Below are 13,970 nucleotides of genomic sequence, written 5' to 3'. Positions count from 1 at the left end.
CTTAAGTAGAATGTTGGGCATGCCAAAAGCAGGGTGTTAGCCACACCCTCAGTATGGTCTTCCCAGTGCTTTCCAATTCCAACCATGTGTTGAAATGGATAGATTTATGCTATGTGTGTCAAGACCAGCTGCTTAATTTGCTGGACCCAATGCAAAATGAAAATGCAAGGTCCCTGGCTCAAGAGTGAAGGATTTCAAGATGGCAGCAACTCAGCATTATTCCAAGGGCAGGTCCTTTCTGAGCTGGGGGCTCTGTGTCACTGTGCAGGTTTTGTGCCCATGGAGGTGCCCCCCCATCCTTTCTCCTAATCTTCTGCTCCTCTGTCTTTCTGCAAATGAAGCCCATTAACTGTTTTTAGTCTCTGAGCCGTTCAGCAAATTGACTGAAGCAACTTGCGTACACCATTCTTTCTCTTGTACTGTCTTGTTATGAACCACAATTTTATTGAAGTGAGGAAAAGGCATTAGAACAAATTTGACAATGTTCTCTGGCTCACATTTTCCATTGAGAGACATCCTCAGAGTGCCAAGATCCTCCTAGATATTCTGACTCTGAACCAGCGGTTCTTAATGAGGGGTGAAGGTCAGGGTTACTTATGATGTTTCTTCAAAATATACTTCCCAGAGTTCCTAAATCTGTAAACCCAGTTTATATAAGCTATTGGAAATGCTTCTCAGCAAAATATTGGTAAAGACCCACTTAGGGTACCTGGGTGGCTCAGTGGGTTAAGCCTTTGTCTTCAGCTCAGGTCATGATCTCAAGGTCCTGAGATCAAGTCCCGTATCAGGCTCTCTGCTCAGCAGGGAGCCAGCTTCCCCCTCTCTCTGCCTACTTCTCTGCCTACTTGTGATCTCTCTCTCTCTCTCTCTGTCAAATAAATAAATAAAACCTTAAAAAAAAAAAAAGACCCTCTTAAAGGCTATTGCATTTCTTTGTTACTTTATACATCTTATCAATATTTTATTTTTAAGACATACATACATGTATATGTGCATATGCCCCCCCCTTCCCCCTTGATTAGAATCTGTTTAAACTGACATTTGTCTTTGAGTGTTTTAAACTTCAGTATGGCTCATAAATTCTGGGTAGTGATGATTATCCGCTTTGACTCAGAGTGAATTTATTTGTGACTGGATCTAGTGGAGGCCACAAACTAATTATTGCAACCGACCAAGAAAAATACAGGGAATGAGGAAATGCCACAAGTATTGACAATATTTATTGTAGCATATGGCTAATGTACAAAGAGGTAATAGAATGATGTATCTCAGGGGATCATTCAAAAGGAAAATTACTTAAATTAACTTTTCAAGCAAACCGAATTATGCATTATACCCCCTCCTGTAATGCTATACAAAGTCAATGTTTGTGAAGAGTAGAACTGGAGGCTATAAATCAAGCCTTTCATAAGAACTGTTGTGTCTGCAGGGATTTTTTTTTTCTTTTGCATTTCTGCTTTTAGATGAATGAAGAATTTTCTCAGCAAATTATTAATTACTCCTTCTTGCCTATAGAACGGAGTTCACTGTAGTTATGTAGGAGTCAATGGTATTCAAACTGCAGCTTTTGATGAAGTAATCGGCCGCTTCTGGGGCCTCCTTCAGCTGCCCTGGGCGTGCTTCACATGCAAACGACTGCCAAATGGATTCTTTCGACATTCCAGCCAATTAAAATACATTTAAAGTGCAGCTGGTGGAGAGGCAAGCCGGGCGGGCGGGCGGTTGTGCAGAGAACTTCAGGGCAGGGAGACAAAAAACAAACTTTGCAGAGAGCCCAACTTGGGCAGCCCAGCCTGGCGTTTGGGGGCAGTGGAGAAAGTCACAAAAAGAGGCTGTCTTTAGCTCTTGTCAGAATCAAAGATGACACTTTGCGCGCCACCTTGAAAGACACAAAGGAGGGAAGCATGTTTGTTAGGGTGTCAGTTTTCTCCCCTTGCCTCTTGAAACTCGGTGCGTTGGCTGGTTGCCCAATGTGGTGCTGCATACAAATATTGACAGAACACAGCGGTGTTTGTTAAACCCCGGGCTGGGGAAGCCGGTGATTAAAACTCTTGAAGGAAGATCCGAGAACCCCGGGAACGCTCATCAATAGCCTTAGAACATTGACGAATGAAAGAGAAAGCACTGAGTGGGCTAACGTGAAACACTCACCGTCCCTGTCTGCTATGCCTTTTCGGTAAGGACAGAATTTTCTTTTCTCTCCCTTTTTTATTTCTTCTTTAGTATTTATGTCGGTGCGGAGGAAAGAGTGTCAGCGGTGCTTAGCGCTGGGCTCCTGAGCTCTGATGTGCACGGTGCAGGGTTTGCCTGGGACTTTTCTGGAGGAGGTGAGGGGATTGCTGTGTAAATAGACACAAGGCATTACCCAGCACGTGGAGCCAGCCAGTGCTTTGCCAGAATTCAAAGTGATACATTTTTAAATGTTTGCCTCCACGGGTCTGTCCCCAGTATTTGTTGCATGTGTCCAGGTGTCCCGAGATGGATAGCGGGGAGATTCCTCTGGTGAACCAGCAGTTAGGAGGTACAAGACTGTTTAATTTTTATTTTCATTTAAAACCTTCCCTGGCGCATTCTGCTCCCGCCCCCGCACCTATGCAGGCAGAAAGCGTTTTCTTCTTCCTAGGTTACTGTTCAGGCAAGCACCAGCATTCTGTTTTACTCAAGCAAGTCCGAAATGTTTTCAAATGCTTTGCTTTATCTTGCCTTTGATTGGAGAAGCTGCCAGATTAGGAATTTGTTTGGAGTCCGTCTTCTCTTAACGCTTTAAGGAGGCAGCTGCGTTTGGACTATCTCTGTGGTTCTGGAAGCTCACTGAATGCCCCGCTCTGTGCATCGTTCGCAGATATCCATCTTAAATTCCTGAGAATGCTAAAGTGAGAGTATGGCTGAGCCGGGACATTGATTCCTACCCATCAATTTCCCGGGGAAAGACACACAAAGTTCCTGATTGTTTCCGATATTAGCTTGTCACGGTGGGCCCTTTGGGGCTTCAGTTTGGTTCATTGCAAACAAAGAATCTTGCACATTTCACGGTGAAGGATCACGTTGCAGTGTCCTGAGCTCAGTTAAATGCGCTTTATTAATCTTTAATGTGCCAGTAGCTCTGAGGCTCTGCCAAGCTGAGACTTTCCAAAACTCTCCAAGCTACCTGCTGCCAAGATAAACGGTGGTAGGCCCAGAAGGGATATTTTAAGGAAACTTGCAACAGCAAAGTTTTACCCATTGAGTTTCTCATGAGTCAGTGAAAGAAATCTTAAATAAAAGAGATTTCAGCAAGAACTGCTTCAGCTCTGTACCCTCTGTGTACGAGACCTGCTGGTAGGAGTCCGCCTCCTCACACGGCGGTCTAGGCTCCACGTGGGAGAGAGAATAAGGCGCTCTACTGTATGGGGGTTGGGTGGTGTTTATGAAGTGGGTGCTGTGTAAAGAGAGACATGTGTGAATGCAGAAGGCTTTTCTGCCTGTGGCAGTGTCTGAGCTCAGAGAAAAACAAGACTACACATGGGACGGGCCGCTTGTCCAACACAACCGTTTCAGACATACCAAAAGAGCCACAGATGGGCAGTGGTCACAGAAGTACATTGGGACTTAGAAATCTAACTTTGTACAGAGGAAAAAAATGGGACAGTGTGCTCCAGAGAACGGGGCACTGAGGTGACTTGATGACTCAGAGGGCGATGTGGACCTAGGTTTGACCAGGTCCTGGAGAATGTAAGGCTATGGCCCCTTAGGGCTATAGTTTGACTCATCAGGCCAACACAGGGTGAACGGTATCATCCTCATTATTTGAGGATGCAGATAATAGACAAAAGGGACCCTGCCCTTTAACAGTGACTTAACCTGCCAGGGTCGGGTCGGGTCAAACTGAGGAGAATGCTGAATTAGGGCTAGGAGGAGCTTTGAGATTTGTTTCTGACTTAGAGTCACTGAAGCAAAGACTTTACAAATACTTGCAGGCATGATGGGTAAGGATCAAGAGTGAGGGATGGTCTCAATTAAGCAGGAAGGTTTTTTTTAATTGAAGTATAATTAATATACAATGGTTAAACAGATGGATTTATTGCCTTTATTATTTTATTTTATTTTTTTAAGATTTTATTTATTTGACAGAGATCACAAGTAAGCAGAGAGGCAGGCAGAGAGGGAGGGGAAGCAGGTCCCCTGCTGAGCAGACAGCCTGATGGAGGGCTCGATCCCAAGACCCTGAGATCATGACCTGAGCCGAAGGCAGAGGCTTTAACCCACTGAGCCACCCAGGCACCCCGATTTATTGCCTTTAGAATCTAGTACAGTCTCCTTACTGTGGCCTAAAACTGAGTTGGTTTATCAACCTGCATGACAGGCCAAAATCTGCCCATACTTTGTTCTTATACATAAAGTTTTATTGCAACACGGCCATACCCCTGTATTTACATGTTGCCTATGGCCACTTTTGTGCTACAACAACAGGGGTGTATAGTTTCAACAGAGTACCTATAACCCCCCAAAGCCTGAAACATTTACTATCTGGCCTTTCACAGATAAATTTGAGAGGCAAGACATGGAGAACAACACTTCTCCAATGCTGTGTGCTGAAGGACCAGTTTTGTTTTGGTTTTTGTTCAAATTTTCAGTCTGTTGTGGAGTGATCGTTTTCTTAAATGTGATAAAAATGTTGCTTGACTGCTGTGACAATGTCAAACTGCTACAACATTTCTAAACATTTACTCGTATGTTTTGGACTTCTCGTGGGTCCTGGACAAATGGTTTGCAGACTGGCACCAGACTGGGCCAGACTCTGAGCGGCTGTAGAACCTGCTTGGGTTTCTAGTCTTATCTCATGCGCTTTGTCCCCAATCTCCAATCATGCTGTTGTTCTTTCTGAGGATGGAATACAACAAACTCTTTTCCAAATCTGGGTCTCTGCTCCTGATGTTTGTTTGGTCCAGAAATCTCTTTCCCTGCCTTCTCTTAGCACCTCCCTTCCCTAGGTCTTGGTTTCAATTCACTCCCTCAAGGAGACTTTGGAACGAATCCCTCTGAAAAACCTTTCCTCATCTTATATCTCTCTCCTTTTAGAGCACTTCTGACAGTGAATATGTGCCTTTTTTTTTTAATTTATCTTTCTATGATATGTTTTCCTGTATTGCTCTGGAGTCAGTAACAAATAATACAATCTATTCCAGCTTGTTTAAGCAGGAAGGGAGTTCACACTGGTTTTAGGTGACATATGCAGTCTTACAGGAACTGGAGACAGGCAGAGCTTCTGAGCTAATGCTTGGAACGGCACAAGAGAATTGGCCACTCTGTGTTGGTCACTGTACAAAAGTCAAAATTGGGAAGTTGATGCCACCACTGCCCACTCTAGGGTCACACCATCATCTCCTCCACCAAAGTGGGAATCTCTGTTTCTTGAAACACATGAAGCTAGGGACAGGTTGCTGGGACTTTGCTAAAGAGACTACATGATACTTAACCCTCTGGCAGGAGCAGTAGAAATGCAACATCTACCTCATGATCTTTTACTCTGACTTCAAAATCCCACTGATGGGGGTTTTCTGAGTGAAATCTGGATCCCAGCAGAGCCTAAGCTCTCAAAGGGTTAGGTAAAGTCCATCTTAGTTTTTTCAGTCTCTACTGCTAGAGTGGAGTCACCAGAATCTACCGCCATATCCTCGGGGAAGGTAATGTCCATGAGGGCAGGGGACTTGTCTTCTTGCTCATCACCCTCTACCAGTGTGAAGATTAGCACCCAGCATGTGTAGGGGCAGCCGGGTGGCTCAGTTGGTTAAACCTCTGCCTTCAGCTCAGGTCATGGTCCCGGAGTCCTGGGATTGAGCCCCAGGTCAGGCTCCTTGCTCAGCAGGGAGTCTGCTTCTTCCTCTCCCTCTGCTCTTCTCCCTGCTTGTTCTCTCTCTTGCTCTCACTCACTCCCTCTCTCTCAAATAAACAAGTTCAAAAAATCTTAAAAAAAAGATTAGTGCCTGGCATTTGTAACATACCCAATAATTGTTGATCATGAGAATGCATGTATGAGTTAGTGAATGACATGTTTCTTGGAAGTCTGATTTATAGGAGGGTAGCATGTGGTGTACATGAGAGAGATTAATGCATGTGTATCAGTTTGGGAAATGTCTCTGTAGTGAGAGATGGAAGACTACATATAGACAATGCTCTCACTTTTGAAACATACCTTGTTTTTCAAAATGGAAACATACTCATGTAGCTTCAGTGAGCCAGTCTGTTCAGAGATGGGAGCTCTCTGGTTACTTCCTTGTATTATCATTTATTGAGGGATTATTATGACATATCCACTACACTAAGGGCTATCTATGCATTAACTCATTCAATCTGAAAATACCTTGATGAGGTAGGCATTATTTCCATTTATTCAGAAGAAGCAGAGGCTTTGTTCCTCTGATTTCCAGAGTTGCTGTATTATACTATTTTAAATGTCCATCTTTCAAAAAAGCTGATGAGACATACAAAAAACCATGAAAGTATATTGCATAGATGGGGCAAAGAAAGCAGTCAATAGAAATGATCTTTGAGGAAGACCCAGTATTGGACTTACTACACAAAGATGTTAAGCCAGTGATCATAAATATGTTCAGAGAACTAAAGGAAGTCATGTCAAAAGAAACAAAGGAAAATATGAGAAGAATATATCAGCAAATAGAATATGAATAAAGAGAAATTATGGGGAAAATGAATAGAAATTTTGGAGCTATAAAGCACAATAACTAAAATGAAAAGTTCACTAATACAATTCAATAGCAACTTTTAGTAGGCAAAAAATTCTGAAAACTTGAAGACAAATCAAAGGAGATTATTCAATATATAAACAGAAAGAAAAAAAGAATGAAAAAAGGAAGTAGAAATTCAGAGACTTGTATTACACCATCAAGTGTACCAACATGTACATAATGGGAGTATGAGAAGGAAAGGAGAGATAGGAAGGGACAGAAAGAATACTTAAAGAAATAATGCCTGAAAATGACGATGTAAAACATGAATCTACATATTCAAAAAGCCCAATGAATTCCAAGTAGGGTAAACTCAAAAAAGTTCACTCTGAGCTATGTCATAATCAGATTGCCAAAGTCCAAACAATCTGGAAAGCAGCAAGGGAGAAGTGTATGGTATTGTTTCACTAATATTAAAAGCAGATTTCTCATCAGAATCCATGAAGTCTAGAAAGCCAGAGGATGACACATTTAAAATAGTTAGAGAGTAATAGAAGAAAAGTCTTTTCAACATAATGGTTCTGGGACAGAGGTATATCCACAAGTAAAAGAATGAAGTTGGACCCTTAACTCATACCTTATACAAAAATGAACACAAAATGGATCACAGAACTAAATGTAAGAGGTAAAACTATAAAAAACTTACGAAGAAAACATGGGACTAAATCTTCATGATTCAGGATTAGGTAGTTTTCTCAGATATGACACCAAAAGCAAGTGATGAAAGAAAAAGCAGCTAAGTGGGACTTCATAAAAATTAAAAGCTTTTGTGCTTCAAATTACATCATGAAAAAAGTGAAAAGACAACCTACACAATGAAAGAACATATCTACAAATCATATATCTAAGAAGAAATTTGTATTCCATACAATGGAATATTATTCAACAAGAATACATAAAGAACTTCTACTACTCACTCATAATACTCAAAGTAACTCGTTTTAAAAATGGGCAAAGGATTCAAAGTAATTTCAAAGTAATTTCTCCTAAGAAGATAAGCAAACAGCTAACAAGCACATGGAAATATGTTCAGCATCGTTAGTCATTAGGGTAAACACAAACCAAAACCAAATGAAATACCACTTCATACCCGCTAGGATGACTGTAATTAGAAAAAAAATAAACAATAATGAATGATGGTAAGGATGTAGAGAAATTAGAACCCTCATATATTGCTGGTAGGAATGTAAAATGGTACAGCCATTTTAGAAAAGATTTGGCCATTTCTCAAAATGCTACAAATAGATCTCCTGTTTGATGCAGCAATTCCTCTTCTAAGTATATATACTCAAGAGAATCATACATGTATGTACACACAAAAATGTGTACATGAATGTTCTTAGCAACATTATTCATAATTACCAAAAAGTGGAAAGAACCCAAATGTCTGTCAACTGATAAATGGATAAACAGAATATGGTATATCCATATAATCGAATATTATCAAGCCATATAAAGGAATTAAGTACTGATACTGCAATGTGGATGTACTTTGAAAACATGCTACATGAAAGAAGTTAGACACCAAATGACACATATTATATGATTCCATCTTTGTCAAATATCCAAAATAGGCAAATCTGTAGCTAGAGAAAGTGGACTAGTGTTTGCTGGGGGCTAGGAAAAAGAGAGATTGGGGAGTGACTGATAATTAGCATGGCATTTTTTTCCTAGGATAATAAAGTGTTCTGGAACTTGGCATTTCTTTTTGGAGTAGTAAGATATTCTGAAATTCCTTATGGTGATGGTTGCACATCTCCATGAATATACTAGAAACTATTGACTAGTGCTCTTTCTTTGAAAAAGATAATTTTACTGTTTGTGAATTCTTTTTTTTTTTTTTTAAGATTTTTATTTATTTATTTGACAGAGATCACAAGTAGGCAGAGAGATAGGCAGAGAGAGAGGAGGAAGCAGGCTCCCTGCAGGGCAGAGAGCCTGATGTGGGGCTCGATCCCAGGACCCCGGGATTATGACCTGAGCCGAAGGCAGAGGCTTTAACCCACTGTGCCACCCAGGTGCCCCCTGCTTGTGAATTCTATCTCAATAATTTTTTTCTTAAAAGAAAAAATCCTCAGGGGAGAAACCAGAGTAATTGGACTCCTCCAAGTCAGGTTCACCATATCCATTTCTGAGCGTAAGACAAGAGTGCAAATAGCGATTCATATGCCACAAGTCAAATGTTTTAAAATTGTGAATCAAGCATTCACTAGCTTAGATGTGTCTTATTCTCTTGCATTGACAAATGCATTTTCATCCAGGAGCGGTTCTGTACAGTTGGCTATGGGAAATCAGTAAAGGCTTTAAGAAGAACAATGATGTGATGATATCATCATTTCTGAGGCAGCCTTTTCAAGGGAGAAGAAAGCCTGGGGATGGTAGCAGTTAGAAAGTGATGGTGATCATCCTCCCAGGAATTGAGATGGACAAAAACCAAGGTAATACTATGGAAATAGTGTGGCAAATAGAACAGGCACGCTCAAAGCTGGGTCAGCACAGATTGACGTAGAGGAGGAAGAGAGGCGAGGAACTAGAAGGAAGTGAATCTTTAGAACTTCAGTGACTGAGGCTGGTGACCTCAATAACTACGAACTAAAAGAAGCCAATGGGAGTAGAGGAGCCTTGAGAGCTGAGCTTTGGGTATGTGAGGCTGAGCTCTACACAGAGTATAAGGTGGAAATGACCAATTAGTATTTAAAAGCACATGCTTGGAGGATAGAAAAGAGGTCTGAGTTGGTAAAATGATTTAGAAGTCCTTGGAAGTGTCAAAGTCCCAGGAGGGAGTAAGAACCAAATGGGAAAGAAACACAACAGAGCAGTACCATTAATAATCAGGCTCTGAAATGTTCCTGCTAATGCAAAAGACAAAGAGAATACCGTTTGCAAGACACTGTCATGCTGTGTGGTAGAGTCTCAATGGTGAGCTTGATGCTTTTGGTTAGAAAGTGGTGATTATAATGTGATCTGTAACCAGTAACAGGTGGAAGAACACACAAAATCAGCCAAATCATACTGGAAAAGACATAGAACTGAACTTTTCATTTATATATAAATTATAGCTTATATATAAAAATACACATATAACAAAAAATACATTACTTCTACAGTTTTGCTTGTTAAGATCCTTTTGATGTGATTACCTGTGTTTGAAAGAAGAAGAACATGCTGTTAATTCTTAATTGCTTTAACTGGGTGATGATACTATTTAATGTTATTATTGGATTTATACCTTGGAACCATTGATTAGACATTCGTTATCAACTCTCTGCCTTAGACATTACTGGCTGGCTTGCTGCTGCCATTCCCCGACGTGCTGTAATTCATGCTCAGTGATGTGATTTGTTCACTGGGAAAAGTACCTAGAACTGAGAACCTGCTGGTTTTTGGTTATTGAAAGACCATTCATTGAGTTTGGTGCTGCAAAGTGTTTTGTTGGTTTACTTATCGAATAAGTAACATTTGCGTGTTTTCCCAGGCTTAGACTTCCATCTAAAACACCTCTCTGTACTTTAATTGGCAAAACACAGAAGCTATTCCTGTTTCCTGTCCTCCAGGCTTGACTTCAGGAGTCCCTACTCTCACCTCGTCACCAGGAAGAGGCTGTGTTGTGTCTTTGGATTCACTAGCACTGTAGTGTTTCTAACAGAGGCAGGCATCTGCACAATAAGCGATTGGACTTAGTTGGTAGGATATGAAAAGGTTAGAAGTTGAATGTGTTAATCAGCTTTCTTATTTTCAATTAACAGCAATCACATATTTTCAATGAACTGTGACAGAGCTGGTTTTAGGGCATATTCTAAAAGAAATAAAGAGTGTATGCCTCTCCATTTAGTTCTATTAAAATGTTCAGGTCTTCCCCTTCTTTCCTGGCTTCTAAAAATCCTATGGCAGGACAGACTGTCACCTGCCTCTTATTTCTAGGTCGTGCTCTTCTATGTCTTGATCTGCCTCCTATTGTAATAATCTGATTAGGTTTGAAATGGGTTGTTATGAGATAGGTTTTCTCATAATCTGCTGGTGGGAGTATAAATGGACATGGCTTTTATGGAAAGCATTTTAGCAACATGTATTAGAGTATGTTAATCTAGTCTATTTTAATCATATCTGTTCAATAGAAATAATATATATGACATAGACAAATATCTACTTATAAAAATATTCATTACTATATTATTTATAATGATAAAATATGGAAAACAACTGTCTTTCAGTAGAAGAGTGACAAGAAACATTGTGGACTAGAGAGAGCTCTTGTAAATCAACAAGGAAAAGATGAGTATCCCAATAGAAAATAGTTAATGGAAATGAAACACAGTTCATAAAAAAAAAAAATGCAAATGGCTAAGAAGCATTTGAACAGCTGTTCAATCTCATTAGGAATCAAAAGATACAAATGAAAATAATGATATATTATTTTATTTTATTTATTTATTTTTTAAACATTTGTTTTTTTTTTTAAAGATTTTATTTTTTTATTTGACAGAGAGAGATCACAAGTAGGCAGAGAGGCAGGCAGAGAGAGAGAGGAGGAAGCAGGCTCCCTGTGGAGCAGAGAGCTTGATGCGGGACTCGATCCCAGGACCCTGAGATCATGACCTGAGCCGAAGGCAGTGGGTTAACCCACTGAGCCACCCAGGCGCCCCTGATATATTATTTTAACTATTAGGAAGGATGAAACTCTCTTTTGATGAAGAGGTAGAAATCAGTCATTCTCATTTACTCTTAGTGGAAGTGTAATTGGCACAAATGGGGGAGGGGAAGCAATTTGAATGGCAGAGAGCATGCTTTTGACTCAGTAATGCATTTCTAAGATTATATCTTAAAAATAATCAACAAGTCCACAAAGAATATGCATAGGATGTTTATTACAGTCACATTCCTGCTAGTGAAAACTGATAGTAATAAAAAACCCATTGGTAGGTGATTGTTAAATATGTAATAGTCCAACCACATGAGGGAATACTATATAGCCATTAAAAACTGAGATAGCTGTAGGGGCGCCTGGGGGGCTTAGTCTGTTAAGTCACCAACCCTTGATTTTAGCTCAGGTCATGATCTTGGATTGGTGGGATCAAGCCCCACATCAGGCTCTGTGCTGCGTATGGAGCCTGCTTGAGATACATCTCCCTCTCCTTCTGCCCCTCCCACAGCTGTGCACATGCACACACTTTCTCTTTCAGAAAGCAAAGGAACAAAGAGAACACCTGATATAGACCTAGTTGATAGGAATGAGCCTATGATACAGGAAGTGGAAAATGTAGGCTAAGTATAAATGTGTATCATGAACTTATTTTAAAAAGGCATATCTTTATCTGTATAGATGTGCATATAAACAAAATTTTGAAAGTCCAACTGCTGAAATGATACAATAACTTTTCTCTTACTGTGCATTTTTGTATTGCTGAATTTGTTCCTAATTCATGTATTTTAATATCATAATCAGTAAAATGCACCTTCACCATTCACCACTGTAATCCAAGAAATAAAATGTTGTAATCATAAAATGAAATATTATATAGCCAGTTAAAATAGTAATTTCAGACAAAATAGTCAATTAAATAAATACATAAAAAAAAAAGACTGGTGAAGAAATTCATCAAATATTAACAGTGTGTATCTATGATACATACCTACAATAAGAATTATGGCCATAACCAAATTATTGATAATAAATACCTATCATTTTCATATTTGGAAAAAATTTAAATGATTTAAAAGGCTTATTCATTTTGTGACCAATTTCTGCATAGTCTCCCCTTTTTTAGATGCCACAGGTCAGAATGTCATAGATACACCTATAAATATACATGTCATGATACATGTCCTGAACCAGTTACAGAATGCTTGTAGGTGGACACTTCTATACCAGTGGGCAGTGTAGACACTGTGGCAGGCAGAATTTGAGGTAGCTGGGTCTTCTGGAGAGTTAAAGAGAAAGGTTATCGACATACTTAAAACACCTCTGTACATTCCATGAACAAACCACAGACTGAGTTAAATGTTAAAAACAAATTAGGAATCATATGATCCCACTGACCCTAATTTGATCATATTATATATAAAGTTCTTATAGAAGAAGAGATGGCCCATTTTCAGGGAGGAGATGGGCAGTTCTAAGAACAGCCTTTTATATATACATATATAATATTTATATTTTATATATATACATATATATGTGTGTGTGTGTGTGTGTGTGTGTGTGTATATATATATGAAGATTCAGCCATCACTAGAGTCTTTTAGAATCCCAGGGAAGCAGAATGAAGGGTCAATTGTCAGATTTTTTTTTAACAATGATCTATCTTCAGAATTTTTTCTTCAACAACTAGAAAAGCGTTCATTTTCTTATTTCAAACCAATTAAATATTCTGGATGGAACAAGTCATTCATGTGCCTATGACCCTTTAGAGAAGTTGTTTTGTTAAATCTGGATTTGCATTGACTATGTTTTAGTGTATTTATAAATGGTGAACTCAGTTTCTGAAATTAAACTTTTTATTTGCAATTTTCTAAAAGAAAAAAAAAGAATCATATTATCCTATTTGCTTTTTCAGGGAGTAAATTTGGAAAATTTGCTAAGGCATATTTTTTTTGGCCAAACCATTCAAAGTAATTTAATAACTTACTCCCTCCCCTCATGTCCCAAATTATCTTAAATTGATTTAGTCCTCTCACCTTCTTAGAATATAATCTTTGGTTTTCAGAACAACCTTAGGAGTCAGGCAGGGTAAAATATCTACATTTCACAGATAAGGAAAGAGCTTCCGAGGTTCAATACATTGCTCAGGATCTTAAACTAGAAATGTGAAGAACTGAGGTCTGGACCCACACGTTCGGACAGTCCTGTTATTTCTGGGACTTCGATCTGAGTTCAGTGTTTTCAAAGGCAGTTTTTCTACTATACATCATCACTCTACTTCTCTCTCAGAAGTTTATGATGCCTTTAAGGTAATTTCAGGATTGCACCTGGATCCATTTTCTGACAAGGCCCCAGTGAGTGAAAAGGGAAGGAGAATTCTAGCCAAAGGAATGACTTTGGTAAGGCATCAACCAGGGGAAGTAGTTTGGGAGTGGGGGCGGGGGGGAAGTGGGTAAGGTCTCAAACCCAAATGTCCTCTAAGGCCACACAGGTGGGTATACAAAAATGGAAGCCGGCCAGCCACCAGAAAAACAAAACCAGTTGCATGACAATAAATGGGACTGTCCCTGGATCTCTTTGTTGCAGAGGGACAGGGATTCCTGAGG

The 13,970-nt window shown here is 39.6% G+C and overlaps 1 protein-coding gene across 1 annotated transcript in view; it reads left to right on the top strand.

Annotated features, from left to right (window-relative positions):
• The first annotated feature begins 1,692 nt into the window (after positions 1-1,692).
• The window catches only part of NCKAP5 (NCK associated protein 5), a 964,712-nt gene continuing 952,434 nt past the window's right edge, over positions 1,693-13,970 (top strand). The window contains exon 1 of the mRNA XM_082689272.1: positions 1,693-2,176. The gene's annotated coding sequence lies outside the window, so the exon portion shown is untranslated. The remainder of the gene's footprint in view (positions 2,177-13,970) is intronic.

The sequence above is a fragment of the Mustela nivalis genome (genome assembly GCF_964662115.1).
Source record: "Mustela nivalis genome assembly, chromosome: 11".
Classification (NCBI taxonomy): domain Eukaryota; kingdom Metazoa; phylum Chordata; class Mammalia; order Carnivora; family Mustelidae; genus Mustela; species Mustela nivalis.
The sequence above is the reverse complement of the archived record's forward strand: the minus strand, read 5'-3'. Positions and strand labels throughout refer to the sequence as shown.